This window comes from Periplaneta americana, chromosome 3, assembly GCF_040183065.1.
Source record: "Periplaneta americana isolate PAMFEO1 chromosome 3, P.americana_PAMFEO1_priV1, whole genome shotgun sequence".
In the NCBI taxonomy this organism is placed as follows: Eukaryota; Metazoa; Arthropoda; class Insecta; order Blattodea; family Blattidae; genus Periplaneta; species Periplaneta americana.
Window position 1 is genome coordinate 55,426,464 of NC_091119.1, and position 19,663 is coordinate 55,446,126.

Consider the following 19,663-nt stretch of genomic DNA (forward strand, 5'->3'; position numbering starts at 1 on the left):
AGATCTGCAGCAGTAGAAAATTTAACAATCTCTACCCGGGGGAAGAGAAATTCTGGAGAAATAATAAGAATGGAAAATTGATTTTCATCTTTCCTTTAAACTTAATACGGATTATACATTGAACAGACCTCTGCAGTATTACTTCTACTTTTCTCTTTTATATTTCCATTAAGATACTTTACTTAAGAAGAACTTCAGCGATGGTGAATTCGCCTTGACTTTTTCAGGTGAGTGGAGAAATAATATTGAGGAAACATATTTATGGACCGTGTGCCACGGCTAACGGTGATTCTGTGCATTGTACGCTTAGCGGCAAAAAGAATGGGCCGACTTTTGGTCGATAGAAATGGTAGTTCTATCGCGCGGTTCACTCGTGTAAACGTAACCCAGCGCAAGGCATTACTGTGGTGTCACTTCAATGAAAGTCGTCCGTCTATAATGTAGTAAACCTTACGAGCAGTGTGTGGCCCAATGGTAAGTCTGACATCCGTACCAGAGGTTGTGAGTTCGCCTCCCGGTGCGGTAAAATTATTATTTTTTTATTTTAACTTTTACTTAATTTATTAGTTTAAATGTGAAATGACATTTGTTAACACACTTCGTTATGTCTGCGTTGTAAAAATATTATTGCCCATCACCTGTGGGCTATTAATAGGTGAGACCTGGCCTGTATAAACAAAAATACTTGTTTCGTATCCTAAAAAAATCGGACGCATATCAAACACAAATAAATAAGTAAATTAACAAAAACAAACAATTTTTAATATATTAACAAAACAAGGCCTGTGGTGGGGACTAGTATCTCGTCAGCAAACCACCTGCGTCAACAACTGCCCTCATTCTGCGCGGCATGGAGTCCACAGGATTATGGAACAGGCCTAAATTCTTGGCCATATTCTCCCACGCATCTAGACCTCTGTCCCACAATTCCTCAGGTATCCGAACGGGTGGTTGTTCTGCTCAATTAGAGCGTAGGATCCTTTTGACTGCAGCCCACAAATTTTGAATCGGATTCATATCTAGTGAATTTGGAGGCCAGCCGACTGGGTCGACATCATGCTTCCTCGTAAACCATCTTTGAATCCAGTTGGCGGTGTGTATCGAATGATTATCCTGCTGGAGGAAAAGTGTTCCTTCTGGATATCGTTTTCTGACGGAAGGGATCATTACATTTGCCAAAATGTGTTCGTAGACTTCTGCCGTAAACCGCCCGTGGATGTGTTCCAGAATTCCTGCCCCATCGTATGACATCCACCCCCAACACGCGACCCTCACGCAACCCGACTTGTTAATAATTCGTCTCACGAAGCGTTCATCGTATCGGTGGCCATTCATACAATAAATTAGGGCAGTACTATCTTTGCTATAGGAGACAATTATCTCGTCGGAGAAAATGACATTTCTCCAATCGAAGTCCTGTCGGAGAGTAGCATACGCAGAATAACCTATGCGAACCAGGGCAATGAGTTATTGTTTCTGTGCCATCTTCAAGCGTAATGACGAGACAGAACGTTGTATTACTAGATAGCAATATTTCTTGAAAGAGAGAGGGAGGTTTATTATTTATTAGAGTCTGGGCATATTCTAAAAGATATCGCCACATAATTATAGCTTTGCGAGACACATATAATGGAAAATTTGTAATAAAAAAAAAAAGGATTTGGGGGAGATTCGAACCTTGAGCTACTACTATCAACTTGTTCTATAGACCAATGCCGTAACGACTTACGCTACTGTGACTGTTAATATCGGTTCGGCATAATACTGGATTTTCCTGTTCATATTCGCTGCGGTTGATTTTGTATTTATCAAATTTATTATTATTTCACTCTTCAAGGGCCTTGATGTATCTAGAATCAACCCGCCATTCGATTTTAATTTAAATTGTCGGCCGGCCCATTCTTTTTGCCGCTAAGTGTACTTAAGGTAAAATCACGCAATTAACTTAAGATTTCTTAAGTGTACAGAGTGAAACACGATTTTATGTATTTATTTACAGTTGTGATTCGTTAAAATAAAACACGCAAAACATTTTCTTAATATGAAACATCTATGTTTGACATGCAACACAGACAAATTGTAACGTTTTGACATCTAACTCCGAACTCAGCGGGGCCGGGTTCGATTCCCGGTCGGGGCGAGTTGGCTGGGTGGGTTTTTTTCAGGGTTTTTCCTTCACCCCTATGGATGAATATCAGGTAACTTTATCAGGCGATTGGAACCCCACTCATCTTCGCCACTTCCTTTCCTCCCTTATCATCCTTTCATTCATCATCCCGTTACTTCTTCTAGTTTTCAGATCGCTCTACAGGCGGCCCTCCGAAGCTGCTGGCCCTTTCGAACGGCTTCCGTGGATTGTATTCAAATGATGATGGATAGCTTCTGCAACGGATCCCGGGGCAGACTTTATCGGGGGAGGACTTCCGCCTCGGACCGTTATGGAGGCCGAAGCAGGAATGGTACATGGACTCTGTTGGATGTAGGGACCGGTCGTTAAGAGGATCAAGTGGTTAGGTCAGTACGCGTAGAGGATCGGTGGGCACGCAACTCATCCCATATCGGGGGGTGTACAATAGACCTCAGGTCGTAGTGCGTGGTATGTTCCCTCCCTTTCTGCCTCCTAATAAGGAAAAGAAAGAAACGTTTTGACATGAAAAGTTTGCTCTGACATCATTCGTGGTACAACGGATACAGAAGTGTAAGATGAACTTCGTGCCTCGTAGTTTTTCAAGCGGCCAGTGTACCTCCATTCTCTATTTAATGTGACTCAAGGTTTTCAACACAATGATCATTGAAATATTGAGTATAGGCCTACGAGTTATGTCCTACACTAATATTAAGTAAAAATTCACTATAGTGCAGTGTTAAAAAGTATAGGCCTATATTACAATTTCTTTGTTCAATTCAACCAGAGACAACTCACATAATCATCAAGATTTCCATAAATTTCCTGGATTGTTTTTTTTTTAAAGGCTTTTGGTTATTCCGTCATGTCCTGAAACTTTACAATTTTAACGTTTCGGAACTACTTACACATCAGGGCAGAGGGGTAAGACAGTAATGACCCTGTAATCGAAGAGATTGGTAAACTTGTTACCCTCCTATTATTGGTTACTGGAGTCACGTGGTACATAGGGCGCCATTTTTATGCCTTCCAATAACTATTTCAACACAAAGTTTTGCGATTTCAGTGTGTATGTTACAATTTAAGTACTTAAAAGTGATCAAGTTGGTGTTTGATGGACCTAAAGTTATAAAAAAATATGTAGCATATTATATATTATATTATATTACATTACAGAAACTATGTCCTGTTGTGTTGAATTTCATTGTTCCAATCGTGGAGAACAGAAGGAAACTTTGGGCGTCAAAAGTTGACCGTGGTATTTGAAAAGAAAGAAATTATTCTTATTTATGTGAAATAAGTACCTATATCTAAAGTTGACCGTGGTATTTGAAAAGAAAGAAATTATTCTTATTTATGTGAAATAAGTACCTATATCTACATATAATTTTCCATTTCAATGCAATAGTCATGTTTTGTTCAGCGTAACATAAGCCAACTTTCAAAATTTTTAATGCCATTCATTCATTCACTTATGGAAAGAATTAATGAAATAACTAGAATGAATGAGATAAGATTGCTAAGAAAAGAGGTTCAGTATTTTAACAAGAAATAATTAAACAAATATGTTTATACTCTTGTTTTGTGTTGTAGACGTAAAATTATGCATTGAAGAAAATATCAAGTGTTGCAGTACGGAGAAATTGGAGGCAAGCCAGCATCTCTTTATAATGAAGAAATACACTGAAACTAAAATCACAGAGACAATTTCTAAAATAAAAAGTAAAAGGAAGAAGTTATTAAATGAAAATAAAGTAACTGAGTTAACAAGTAAATTCAATTTTGGCTGGTATGAACTTTCAAAACTCACCGATAATAACATTTTCGATTTGGTTAGAAACTACTTACTTACTGGCTTTTAAGGAACCCGGAGGTTCATTGCCGCCCTCACATAAGCCCGCCATTGATCCCTATCCTGAGCAAGATTAATCCAGTCTCTACCATCATATCCCACCTCCCTTAAATCCATTTTAATATTATCTTCCCATCTACGTCACGGCCTTCCCAAAGGTCTTTTTCCCTCCGGCCTCCCACTCTATATGCATTTCTGGATTCGCCCATACGTGCTACATGCCCTGCCCATCTCAAACGTCTGGATTTAATGTTCCTAATTATGTCAGGTGAAGAATACAATGCGTGCAGCTCTCCGTTGTGTAACTTTCTCCATTCTCCTGTAACTTCATCCCTCTTAGCCCCAAATATTTTCCTAAGAACCTTATTCTCAAACACCTTTAATCTCTGTTCCTCTCTCAAAGTGAGAGTCCAAGTTTCACAACCATACAGAACAACCGGTAATATAACTGTTTTATAAATTCTAACTTTCAGATTTTTTGACAGAAGACTAGATGACAAAAGCTTCTCAACCGAATAATAACACGCATTTCCCATATTTATTCTGCGTTTAATTTCCTCCCGAGTGTCATTTATATTTGTTACTGTTGCTCCAAGATATTTGAATTTTTCCACCTCTTCGAAAGATAAATCTCCAATTTTTATATTTCCATTTCGTACAATATTCTGGTCACGAGACATAATCATATACTTAGTCTTTTCGGGATTTACTTCCAACCCTATCGCTTTACTTGCTTCAACTAAAATTTCCGCGTTTTCCCTAATCGTTTGTGGATTTTCTCCTAGCATATTCACGTCATCCGCCTAGACAAGAAGCTGATGTAGCCCACAGAAACTACTTAGCTATTTTTTTATTTTTAAATTTAATAGCTTTGCAGGAGTGTCAAACGAATACTATGAAATTAAATTAAGAAATGAAGGCTTGCCAACCAGACAGAGCTTATACGAACTGTGTAAGTATTTCTGTAGCGAAAGAAGAATGGAAGATAATAGAATAATGGAAGATTTATGTATACTAGCTGCACATTGCAGACTTAAATGTGAAGTACATCTTAGGCAAGTGAACAAATACTAATTGTAACAAGATATTAAAGTGGATTGAGTCTTGCACAAAAACTATACGGAAGTGCAAGATAAAACATCTTATAGTAGATGATTAATTTTAGACATTGTATTAATAATTGTATATCTATGTGAAAAATTATGAAGTGTGTATATGTAAGTTTTTTACATGATTATATTTATGTACTTTTTTCTGTGAACCATAAATAATAAATAAATAATATAACCATTCATTCATAGTATTCTGCCCAAGAGCAGGTCTTTCACTGCAAACCCAGCTTTCTCCAGTCTTTTCTATTTTCTGCCTTCTATATATTTTAATGTCGTCTATCATCTGATATCTTTTTCTGCCTGGAACTCTTCTTCCGTTCACCATTCCTTCCAGTGAATCCTTCAGAAGGCAGTTTTTTTCTCAACCAGTGACCCAGCCAATTCATTTTCCTCTTTCTCATCAGTTTAGCATAATTCTTCCTTCATCCACTCTTTCCAACACAGCTTCGTTTCTTATTCTGTCCGTCCATTTCACACGCTCCATCCTTCTCCATACCCACATTTCAAATTCCTCTAGTCGCTTCTCTTCACTTCGTCGTAATGTCCATGTTTGTGCCCCATACAATGCTACACTCCACACAAAATACTTCACTAGTCTCTTCCTTAGTTCTTTTTATGCCGAATTAAATACAATTAATAAAGAATTTCGTACTCAATATGCTTATGCTACACAAAATAAACAACAGTAGGCCACCGCTGTGGAGTTACGGTTAGCGTGCTTGACCGTGAAACGAGCGAGATCGGGTTCAAATCCTGATTGGGACAAGTTACCTCGGCCAAGTTTGAACCCTCGAAACTCTGACTCGATTGCAAGCATGGTAACAGCAAGACCACCGAGGACGACTGATGTAACGTTACATAGTTTTGCAGATACAACTTACTAAAATGGCTTTTACAGAACCTAGAGGTTCATTGCCTCTCTCACATAAGCCCGCTATCGGTCCCTATCATGAGAAAGTTTGAGAAATAAGAATTAGATACGATACATTTATATCTGCAATTAAGAGATAGTTATATGAACAATACAGTTAAGTATGCAAATCTGGCTTTCAGGTAGAAGCTGCCTGTAAAGCAGGTTTGAATAATTTCAAAACAGAAAGCCACAATTTAAGTCACTCAGTATTTGTGTGCACTCATAGTTGAGTTCTGGCGTCTTGTCAGCTCATTTGAGTTGTGTGGATACAAAGGAAAACTTGTGACGGTGTAGTGTATGGTTCCTGGGGTAGCTCAGTCGGTAGAGCGTTCGCGCGCTAAGCGAAGGGTCCCGGGATCGATACCCGGCCCCGGAACAATTTTTCCTTGAAATTATTCAATACAGTTAAGTCTTAATTGAATCTAATTCAAGAACGAAAAGTATAATGTATGTTGGCTAAAACTCCAGAACTTTTTTTATTTACCGGTATTTATTTTATTGCTCGTAAGTTTGAAACGAATACAAGTTAATACAATGTAAGATAAACTAGCCCACTCCTGAATGAGTAAGACTCGTGCTCAGGAGGGGATTCCAATACAGACAAAGATAAAATTAAAATTGAGAGTGAATACTCGTACACATTAAAAAGTGTTTAATATGATTAAAACCATACTATAAATCCAATACAATTTTTTTTATACATTTTTATTAATTTGGACAGGATTCGCGGTTAAAATTATGTTAGAATAAAATTTGTTTCATATCCTGTGTCCTTGACTCATGCTATGATAAAAAGCTGCATTGGTAACTGAACCTAAATCTTTATTTTTGAAAAGTTCATACAGTATTTCTTTACAATATTGCACAGAGTGGAAGTGAAATAAACCTGCAGGTTTTAGACCGAATAGCTCACGTTGCATGTAACAAAACACTGTAATACCATGTTGGTGGAAAGTTGATAGTTTTCTCAGAGAAAGAAATGTTTCTCCCCCCAAATGTTTTTAACATAGTCTTACTCGGTAACTATTGCGAGTTGAATCGTGATTTTCGCCCATATCGATAGAAAATCTAATAAAGAATTGAAGGGTTGAGAGCCATAGTGGGCCAAGCGCCATTTATTAAAAACGGAGAAAGCAAGAGTTAAAGTTAAGTGAATATTATAATTTAATGAAGATTGACATATAATTTAGTTTTAATGTGCATACTTTATATTATTTAATTGAATTACGGTAAGCATTTAATTTTACCTCTTGTTTTATCCGTTTTTAATGTATGGCGCTTGGCCCACTATGGCTCTGACCCCTTCAATTATTTATTCCTTTGTCGTATTTCAATAACGTGGGCAGTTTTCCTGTAAATTTAACTTAAAAGCCACTAATTTCAAGCCATTGAACGATGCAAATACATCGCAACGTTGTAGCTAGAGAAGGAGACGGGAGACAGTTCACGTACGCTGAGTTCGTTGACCTCTTACATCTGTATTGCGATACGAAAGCAGAATGTTAGCGGCGAGGTTGCCAGACTGCTGGAACTTCCAACTTAATTTTCTAATTAATCGTGCAGTTAATCACAAAACGTAATACAGGTTTTCTATTCATTTAAGTGTACCCTACCGTCCCTTTCAATCTGCAGGACTATTTCACTTCCACATGTATACGAAAGATGACTGGGTACCTTAGTTTGTAGGGTAACTGGTTACAGGCTGAAAGATCGGTTCAATTCCAGTTGATGGCGGTATTTTTCTCGCTTTCAAAACATTTAGAACTTTTGTTGCGAATGCGGTCTAAGATCTAATGATCGAGGCTACACTGCGAAGCAGATATAATGAAAACAGACTAGAGTGAGCTCATTATTCAAGGGTTCAACATTCTTAGATCCTATTAACACATTTGTTACCAGTGGGTGAACCATTAAAAGATGGTTTCAAAGATTTAGAATTAAAATGAAGGGTCTGACTATACCACTAATTTGTTTTAACATTCATATCGCTTTTGAATATTGGTTTTCATAAATATAAAAATGAAAGGGTCTACTACAAATTGTTACAATATACTTGTAAAGCATTTTAGGATAATTTATTAAATGCTATTACACTATTAGACTATGCACTTAACAAATTTGTCTCTACAATTGGACGGGGTTTCGCAAAAATAGACCAACCGACAATTTGAAAAAAAAAAAAAAAGAAGAAGAAGATATTTGCTCAAATCTGTTGATGGCAGGCTAATTTAACTCGGAAAAAATCAAGAATGCTGTATCTGAATTTTGCTGCTATTTATAAGCAAAAATTCGTTTATTGCATAAAATGCATTTATTTTGCTTTTAAATATTAATTCAACTGCTGGTCTCTTATTAAAAATCGGTTAGCCTTTTTTGATATATATATTTTTTTTCTCCCTATTATTTATACTCGCTTTAACATCTCTGGTCATATCGCGAGTTAATCTTCTGTGTGAAATCCGAAGGCTGTGTACTATTGTTGAGTACTGGTTCTATTGTTGTGAACTAGATGGTGACTGTGTATGTATTACTGATTTGTTGTGAATATGATTTCGGTGATGAATGAGGCCGGTGATATTCAGGGATGTTGTGGCCCGAATTTCCTGGAATTTTCCTTACGGTTGAGGGAAAATCCTGAAAAAACTCAACCAGGAAATTCAATCCCACCGGGAATCGAACCCGAGCCCTCCGCGTAAGATACCAGTATGCTGACCTCTACACCAGAGAGGTGGTCTTTTTTGGTATTATTTGTGCTATTTTTTGTAATAGTATTAGTATGAATGTTATAATACTTCTTGAATAAAATGTTTTATAAAAAAAACATTTATTTCAATGGCCAATATCTCGAAACAGGTTTTTGGCGCTTCGTCTATTATTGCGTAACTCCGTCCAATTTATCAATTAAGTCTACGTCTTATTTTTCAGGATACGGAGAATATATTTTTCATGCAGTCCAATAAACGAAAGGTCATCTTATTTTGGCGAATATTAAAATGTTTCACTTATGTGTATCTATTTAACGATTAATGCTAGCTGAACAAGTCTGTTATGAACAAGAATATCATACGTAACCCGATAAAGAAAGTAAACTTGTGCGAAACACGTGAACTGTAATAATGTGAAAATATATTGCACCTTTATGACATGACTTTTTAACTTCTCGAAGCGGTGTTTGACGTTGTTTTGTTTTGGTGTCGATGTACACACACGGATGCATACAAAGCCTTGTAAGGAATGCAATTGTTGCCTCGGTCTCTGACGGTAGTATCAAATTTCAACGGCCGTGGAATTGAAAGCTGGAATGTCGTCGTATTCTGCTAGATCTCCCGGCTTTTGAAATATGACTTTGGTAACGCTATTGTGGACAGCTAATTCTGCAATATTAACGCTAGCAGCGGGTATCCTTCATCGAGCATTGTGACCAGAACATTGCATAGACGTCTGGCATTCTGGATCACAATAACCTTACGGATGTTTTCATCTGCTTATAAGCTGAACAGAAAGCAAGCCAAACAGTAGCCCTTACAGTGTGTTCCGTAATGTAGTTAACATTCATGCTGTATATCAGCACATGAATGACGTAAGTTAAGTGAAGACTAAACACAAATATACACATTAGCAGTGCGTTATATGACAGTAAAAAGTTTTGTGCGAGATCGTGCGTATTTGCTTGGTTTCCGCACAAAACCAATCCGCGGTAAGTCTAAAATTCCACATTCAGTATGCCCAACCGAACACACATAACAATTTCCCTCTTCTTACCGCTTAAGTGACATATTAATTTTACTGCTTTAGGCTTTTAACATATTATTTTTAGAGACGTTCAATATAGTAATAATTATAAATTGGAAACTTACTACTCCAATTTCACCTAAATTGCACTGTTAATTATTGTTTTTAAATATTTGCAAAAATTAAGTAAACTCTACAACTCCGCTAAAGTTACTGCATTTCGGGATGCATGTAACATTAAGGAAGCCGTTTGTTTTAAGTTCGCATTTATAGACGGGGGGAAAAAAAGACAGATGTATATCACGGCCTGCTGGAGTATAGTAAACACAGAAAACATTTTAAAGCAACAATGTTGAAGATAGATATTTTTGTTTTGCAACTTTGCCGTCATTGAACTGAAACCAAGATGGAGATTTCATTGCAACTAATTAGAAATTCCTCTTTCAGGTATGTAATAAACGATCTTCCCACAAAATAATGTACGATACAAGAGCGGTATATTTTCTTTCAATTCTCGGAAATTAAAAAAGCTCAACTACGTTTCGCTTTTTCAAACTTTTCCTCGAACATGAAAACTTCAACATACCGCTCTTGTAACGCATATTACTATTAATAGCCTCCCTATGAAACTCAAAACATAAGACTATTTAGGGCAAAATTAAAGAAGTACCTAATTTCTCACACCTTCTATTCTGTAGGTGAATTCATGACATTCAACAACGCTTCATGAATATGTCTGTGTTTTATTAAGTATTGATAATAAAACTTTGTGTTATGCTAGTAGAGTTTATTGTAAACCTCTTTGTGTACAGTTAACTCTGGATATAATGAACTCGATTACAGTGAACATTCCGCTATAGTGAACCTAAATCGTTGGTCCCAACCTGCATACATTAACAGTACATTAATATTTCTGTTTATAGTGAACCCTCGCTTCGGTTATAGTGAACCTTAAAAACTGAAGTTACAAGAGTTGTATCCTAACAAATTCTTATTTGAAGTCAGACCTTGTATAAAATTGAAATAATGTACTGAGAACAACAATCTAAGTTTCTTACTCCTTTAGTCAAAGGACAAAGGTAGGATTAGTGATTCCTATACAATGAGCTGTACTTTAAATCTAGGCAACACATGACGACTTTGCCTCATTCCACTGTCGTAGGGTTACCATTCTGTTCTCAGGCACACTACTCTACTGTTATTTCTAATCCTGCACCTTCTCAGAAACATTTCCATTACGACAGATAATATCGAAATAACAGAAAATGAAACTGCCTTCTTTTATGAAAAGAGGACGGACATTATGTCAGAGCATAATAGTACATTATGCAACGAGCCTATAGTGATAGTAATTAAGAAGCGAGTATGGATGTTTATGAAACGAGCGCAAGCGAGTTTCATAATTTTCATACGAGCTTCTTACCATTATAGGCGAGTTTCATACGACTTTTTATGCTCGACCATATTTATAACTTGAAATTATTCATTTTATTTGTATCTAACTGACCTTGAGCAATACCTCGTAAATTGTGAGATGTGCGCAGACGCGAAAGTATTGATTTTTTCCGAGGAACAGATGTCCACATTGACCTTGACAGCCTATAAGAACCTTCAGAGTAAACTAAATATTAACTTTGATATAACATTGAAATTAAATTAGACATTGAAAAACGAGATGACAAATTGAATTTATTTGAATATTATTTAGAATTAACGCTAATTATTATAGTACCAGAACATAACCTTCTGCGACAGTATTGGATTTCCAGCCTCCGTGACTTTTCGCTAATTCTCTTTCGATTGCATATCCGAGAATAATCGATACTTGCGGTTTTATAACGGTACAAAGCTGACTTGTCATTGGCTGAGGTTTTATAACGGTACAAAGCTGACTTGTCATTGGCTGAACACCTATACTTTAATGAGGAGGTGTACTTTAATGACATGCATTAAAGGACTGCTACCAGGTGTATAATTACTACATTTCGGCATTGTCGAGCATAAATGAAGATAAGATTCCGATGGCTTTCAAACTCCATCTACCCTCTCCCAGTTTCCATTAAGTGACACGGGAAATCCCAAGGCTGAGTACACAGTCATACCATAGCAGCGTTTATCATTTCTACCTGAACAGTCTGTTTCTAGTGTTCGAACAGTGAATGTACTGTATAAAATTGTCGAAGCATAAAGTGTTTTCTTTGGAAGGTATGGCGAATATTATAAGTGACATTGAACGTGGTCTTCTGCAAGCGGACAAGGGTCGACAGAATAGTTTAAGTAAATAAACTGTGAGTAACAGTATACAGTACAGTGTAATATCTATTCTATAAAAATGAAATATTTATTTACTATATAGTATTTTATTTTCTTGTTCACAATTTCATTCATTCCTGACAATGTTAAGGAAGAGACACTTCGGATTTAGCGAACTCGGATATAGTGAACGAAATATGCAAGTCCGCAGAGGTTCGCTATATACAGTACAGAGTTGACTGTATATTTCAACTGAACTGTGACTGTAATTAAGACGTTATAGTACAATTAAGATTTTTTTTTTCGTTTGACATGTTCCATATTCTAGCTGTGAAGCAATGTACGATTATTATAGAATGTAAATAAATACAATACAATAAAGAGAACCAAAGCAATGAAATGTAATGGTAAATGTGAATTATTAAAAGTCCAACATTTTTAAAATGGCAACAAAATCCCCGATGTGGTTTCCTACGAAAGCGAAATTTCCCACATTTACTTAAGACAACTCTGCCTCAGAATGAGACTCTTAGGTAAAATTTACAGACCATTTCTGATTTACATAAAAACACAGACACAGCTTATGAAAATTATAAAATAATTGGAAATGACACTACAAACCTGATAAGGAACCACAGAGGTGAGCAGTTGTAAATTTTTACAAAAAGAATGGAAATGATTTTTACGGTCTCCAAAAACAGATATAGCGAGAGATACGTGGACAAACAGCTGAATAAGAGAATTAATTGACTCAGAAAGTAAAGGAGTATTAGACATCCCGTAAGTAGAAATATAAGGTATAAACCATACAGAACCTACGTATAAAACTTGAATATAAGTAAAACCTAATAGATATTAATTTATTATCAACATTAGTTCTAAAAATTTCATATCCAAATCATCCACTTAAAAATCTAACCAATATGGTCATAGGAAGAAAAGTAAAGAACGTAAACTTGCGAATTCTAAATGAGGCAGTAGAACAAATGGACAGCTTCAAATACTTGGGATGTACTATAAGCAATAACATGAACTGCTGCCAAGAAGTCATAAGGAAATAGCAATGGCAAAGGAAGCTCTTAATAGAAAAAAGGAGCATCTTCTGCAGACCTCTGGTGAATGAACTAAGGAAGAGACTAGTGAAATGTTTTGTATGGAGTGTAGCATTGACATTACGACGAAGTGAAGAGAAGCGACTAGAGACATCTGAAATGTGGATATGGGGAAGGATGGACGTGTGAATTGGACAGACAGAATAAGAAACGAAGCTGTGTTGGAAAGAGTGGGTGATCAGAAAGAGGAAAAGAAACTGGCTCGGTCACTGGTTGAGAAGAAACTGCCTTCTGAAGGATGCACTAGAAGGAATGGTAAACGAGAGAAGAGCTCGGGCAGAAGAAGATACCGGATGACAGCAGACATTAAGATATATGGATCATATGCGGGGTATAAGAGGAAGGTAGAAAATAGGAAACACCGGAGAATGCTGAGTTTGCAGTGAAAGACCTGGCCTTGGGCAGAACACTATAAATGAACGAATATTAAAGTTAAAAAAAAAAAAAAAGGTAAGGAGTAGGAAAAATAATTCAGTTAAGAAAACTACCACGAATAACAGCTATAATTAATAAACCCAATATTCCTTTACTTTACTTACTTATTGGCTTTTAAGGAATCCGGAGGTTCATTGCCGCCCTCACATAAGCCCGCCATTGATCCCTACCCTGAGCAAGATTAATCCAGTTTCTACCATCATATCCCACCTCCCTCAAATCCATTTAATATTATCTTCCCATCTACGTCTCGGCCTCCCCAAAGGTCTTTTTCCCGCCGGCCTCCCAAGTAACACTCTATATGCATTTCTGGATTCGCCCATACGTGCTACATGCCCTGCCCATCTCAAGCGTCTGGATGTAATGTTCCTAATTATGTCAGGTGAAGAATACAATGCGTGCAGCTCTGCGTTGTGTAACTTTCTCCATTCTACTGTAACTTCATCCTTCTTAGCCCCAAATATTTTCTTAAGAACCTTATTCTCAAATACCCTTAATCTCTGTTTCTCTCTCAAAGTGAGAGTCCAAGCTTCACAACCATATAGAACAACCGGTAATATAACTGTTTTATAAATTCTAACTTTCAGATCTTTTGACAGCAGACTAGATGACAAAAGCTTCTCAACCGAATAATAACAGGCATTTCCCATATTTATTCTGCGTTTAATTTCCTCCTGAGTGTCATTTATATTTGTTACTGTATAACTATATTAAATATAGTCAATATATTAAAATTACCACACAAAGTATAATAAAATACACGAAATGAATAACAGTCAACCCAGTAGAAAAAAAAAAACAGAAATGTTTATATCTTAAAGATATCCTCTCCAAAATCAAATCCTAAAATAAAAACCCGACAAAAAAGGTATACCGCACAAAGCGAAATTAGAAATACACAAAAAAAAGAAGTTGAAGGCATTTGAAATGATAAATGATCTATAAGTTAAAACGAATATCTTGAGAATCCCTTACAACATGAATTGCCATACCAGCACATACAGTATAAATAACAATGCAACATTTATAGTTTTGCTCTTTCGATACTGACCACGGGAAGAAGGATCGGAAGGGCTAAGAGTCTCAGTCTTTGGATGAAAGTGTCCTGTAATACGCCACTTACGTGGAACAAGTCCCCGATCATTCTGTAGAGAATGGCTTGATAGAGAAGACACCCCAACAACCTGTTTTGTTCTGTTTACGTGAATCGCAGCCACACACGGTTAACCGCTACACAAAAGTAACGCAGGATTGGGTCAGAAAGCGACCTTCTGCACCATAGAACTGCCCATGTGATGGAAGCAGCCCCCATGTTTAACGGAGGTGGGAAAACTTTGTTCATTCTTTTATTCCGAGACGCATTTACAGAATTAAACCGCGCTTCCCCCTCCCACTCTTTCTAGCTCAGCAGTCCATTTGTTACGTCCCATACCGGCTACTTCCTTCCTCGGAGGCTGCGTCAGCGCTTCGTTTTCTACGGCAGTCTTCCCCTCTCTTCCTATACCCACCACCATGGCGAGTAGTTCATCTTGCAAGTTGCACTTGTAACAGCGAGCCCAATGCGACATAACCCCAGGATATAATGCAATTTAATCAAGGAATCCGTTTAATTATTTCCAATAAAACTGCTGGTAGAATTGGATACGAAGTCTATGATATTACAATCCTTTATCACTCATTAAACACACTATACATTATTACTTGTATAATAATAATAATAATAATAATAATAATAATAATAATAATAATAATAATAATAATAATAATAATAATAACAACTGTTATGAAATTTACTTAATAAAAGCCACGTGTATTTTAAATAATTGACAATAAGGGCTGTCATATAAGAATGTCAAAATGTATCATAACCATGTTGATTTTAATAAGGTTCAGTTTGCATGTTTGCTACCGAAGTTGATATTGAGAAGAAGTCCATATATGAACCTTGTCTGCCTTATCTTTCTCAAAAGTACAACGTCCCTCTTAAACAATGGTCTGTCATTGGTTTGCTGTTTGACAGTAGAGGTTCTATTTTCAAATTCACATGGAATTATCTTAAGGAACTTCACATTCCTTTTGATTATGTAATGTCTGTCCTTATAAATATTATCAAGGATTCCCTTCAAATATTACATCATCTGTATTTCAATTAATCCACTTATATTTGCCTTAAACAATTAACTTTCTTTTTTTCTTTAATGTATCACATCACATTATATTGTACATGTTTATTGTATTCAGGACCCTTGTGGTCACTCAAATTCTTTGAGCTGATGTCTATAATTTAGAATATATATATATATATATATATATATATATATATATATATATATATATATATATATATATATATATACACACACACACACACACATATATATATATATATATATATATATATACAAATTATGTAGAGATTATTGATATTACCGAAATTACTTCGTATCTGATGATGTTGGCCTTGACCAACGAAAACGTTTATACATCTTTTAAACATGTAATGTAAAGGTTTAACACTTTAAACATATTGTGACAGCGACGTGAGATTCGAACTCACGACCAGCGTCCCGCAAGAAAGCAGATCGCACAGGCTCCACGGAACATTGAGTGACGTCGCGCGGTGGAGAGAAGAGAGAGGGTGTATTACGTCAACGCGACGAGTTTGCGCGCGCATCTGGTGCTGGTAGAGAGGAGAGGGCTCTGGATTTCTCTGGAGTGCCATCTCTAGAGACGCGTGGAACCTTCGAGGCTACGTCGCTGTGGTTATAAATTACGACGCGAAGGAACGACAGCAGAGTTTTCAGTTATTCAGTCAGTGAGAAAGTCAGAGCAAGGAAGCCAGTCTTGTGTACCGGAGTTCGACTCGAGTGTGCGTCCGCAACTGCGTCAGCAGCCGAAGGCCTGAGTTCGAGTGCAGTGGACCGCAGTTGGAGGGACCTGAGTTCGAGTGCAGTGGACCGCAGTTGGAGGGACCCGAGTTCGAGTACAGTGAACTGTCTCTGAAGGTCTGTGGTTCGAGATACTGTGAACTCGAGTGACTGAGATAGAAGAACTGTGAACTGAGAACTGGTAGTTCTGATTTGTAAATAGTGCTTTGTAAATATTAGTTAAGATTAACAGTTCATTGTTGTGCGTAATAGTCCAAGTAAATTGTCATTGTCGTCGGTGGAGTGCTATAACGAATACTGTGTTGAGTGAAAATCCAATTGTTGACGAGAGCGTTTAAGGCGAATTGTAGAAAGGAATTATTGTTGTGACGAATAAATTACATTGTTGTTACTAATAAAATTCACAATATATTGTGAAGTCAGTGACTGAAATAAATACATTTAATATTAATAAAAGGGACCAATATCTGTTTATTTATTAGAAGTACAAAATAACATGCCAACAACCACAAGAAGCCGGAAGTAAGTTATAAACTCATAAAATCCATTAGCTTTTGTTTTGGTTTATTGACGAAATAAGGGGGAGGTTGAGTGTGTCTGTGGAATGATAGAATGAATAGGGAGTAACCCGAGAAAATCTCTGTGATATCTGCTTTGTCCATCACAAATTCCATCACGACCTAGCAGGGGGTCGAACCTTGACCACCTAAATGAAATACAATTGGGTTAGCACTTGAGCCAAAGACGCAGCTCAAATACCCGCCAAAATATCTGGCACGTCTTGGGGGTATAAACCAAAACAAAAGCTAATACTTTTATGAGTTTATAACTTATTTCCGGCTTCTTATGGTTGTTAGCATGTTATTTTGTATTTCTAATAAATAAACAGATACTGGTCCCTTTTATTAAGTAAATTTCATAACTATTATTATTATTATTATTATTATTATTATTATTATTATTATTATTATTTTGTTTGATGCGGTCGCGCCAAAGAATCAGTCCCATTCCGAAGCTTATGTTGGGGTTTCATAACAAGCCCTTTTTTTTTTTCTAGCTGATGGATTTCTAGCTCTTCGTCCAATCCCCAAGCTGTAGAACCACCCTTATCGACTGATTCTGTATGGTTGTGTAACTTGGACTCTCGCTTTACGAGAGGAATAGAGGTTTAAGGATGTTCGAAAATAAGGTGCTTAGAAAAATATTTGGGGCTTAAGAGGGATGAAGTTATAGGAGAATGGAGAAAGTTACACAACGCAGAAATGTACCTAACATAATTAAGAACATTAAATCCAGGAGTTTGAGATGGACAGGGTATGTAGCACGTACGGGTAAATCCAGAAATGCGTTAGAGTGTTAGAAGGCTTCAGGGAAAAATACAGTTGGAGATGCCGAGACGTAGGTAGATAGGAGGATTATATTAAAATGGATTTGAGGGAGCTGGAATATGATGTTAGGGACTGGATTAATCTTGTTAAGGATAGGGACCAATGGCGGACTTAGGCTATGTGAGGGCTGTATTGAAGCTCCGGGACCTTTAAAGTTGTTATTATTATTATTATTATTATTATTATTATTATTATTATTATTATTATTATTATTGTCATTGACACACTCATACATAATGTTCAGACTAAGGGCAGGTCTTTCATCCAGCATTCTCCAATATTTCCTATTTACAACCTTCCTCTTAGTCTCCGCATATGATCCATATATTTTAATGTTGTCTATCATCTAATATCTTCTTATATCCCGAACTTTTCTTTCGTTCACCATTCCTTCCAGTGCATTCTTCAGTAGGCAGTATCATCTTAGGCAGTGGCCCAAACAATTTCTTTTTCTCTCCCTGATCAGTTTCAACACCATTCTTTCTCCATCCACTCTTCCCAACATAATTTCATTTCACATTCTGTCTGTCCTCTTCACACTCTATTCTTCTCCATATCCACATTTTAAGTGCTTCTAGTCGTATCTCTTCACTTCGTCGTTTCTGCCCCAATGCAACATAGCTAAACTCATTTGCAGAACAGAAGGAAAATATACATATTTTCGGATCACATTTCGTCACATTTAAAGGACAAAACTAAAATTCCTTCAATCATTTATTATCATAATACAAAGTTCTCTTAAACTGACTGAGCATATTGGAATATACTGAATCAATGGCTTTTCCGAAACACACTATGAAATGTTTCAAATAAAACAATTTTTATCTCGAAAAGGAAGCGGAAACAAGCAACTGTAATAACTTTTTTGTTAGAAACACCTCGAAGAATAACCTCCTGAAATTAATGACATTCCTTACGATTCATATTTTATTTATTGACCATCCTTCGCTCTCGTTGAATTTCAACGCTGAATAAACTCTGCAGTTGAAAGCGCCGTTAAATAAAATAATACAGTCAACTCCGGATATAGTGAACCTCTGCGGGCTTGCATATTTCGTTCACTATATCCGAGGTTCACTAAATCCGAAGTGTCTCTCCCCTAACCTTAAATGACAAACATGAATGATATTATTAGCAAGAAAATAAAATACTATAGGCCTACAGTAATTAAAATATTTCATTTTTGTGGAATAGATTAAGTTGTATAGGCTACCGTTACTCACAGTTGATTTACTTAAACTATGCTGTCGACCCACGTTCGCTTGCGAAAGACCACGTTGAATGTCACTTCTTCTTATAATATTCGCCTTATCTTCCAAAGACAACACTTTACACTTCGATATTTTTATACAGTACATTCACAGACTGATTAGGTAAAAATGACAAACGCTGTTATGGTGTGACTACGTAGTCAGCCTTGGAATTTCCCAAGTCACTCAATGGAAACTGGGAGGGAAGTGATGGAGTTTCAAAGCCATCGGAATCTTACCTTCATTTATGCTCTGGACATAATGTCCGTCCCCTTTTAATAAAAAAAGCAATTTCATTTTCCGTTGTTTCGATGCAATTCGTCATAATGGAAATGTTTCTGAGAACAAAAGGCAACCCTTTCACGGCGAAGGATTAGAAATAACAGTAGAGTAGTGTGCCTGAGAACAGAATGACAACCCTTCGACGATGGAGTGAGGCAAGGTCGTCACGCGTTGTCTGGATTTACAGTACAGCTCATTGTCTAGGAATCACTAATCCTACCTTCGCCCTCTGAGTAAAGGAGTAAGAAACTTGAAATGTTGTTCTCAAGACATTCTTTCAATTTTATACAAGAAGGTCTTCGAGAATTTGTCAGGACGCAA

At 36.7% G+C, this 19,663-nt stretch overlaps 1 protein-coding gene and 1 non-coding gene across 2 annotated transcripts in view; one reads left to right on the top strand and one right to left on the bottom strand.

The window, feature by feature from the left end:
- Window positions 1-19,663, bottom strand: part of tei (teiresias) — a 1,182,397-nt gene that overhangs the window by 185,830 nt on the left and 976,904 nt on the right. The gene's annotated exons all lie outside the window — the stretch shown is intronic.
- TRNAS-GCU (transfer RNA serine (anticodon GCU)) lies at window positions 6,305-6,378 on the top strand. The gene has a single exon. It is a non-coding gene; the product is annotated as a tRNA-Ser (tRNA).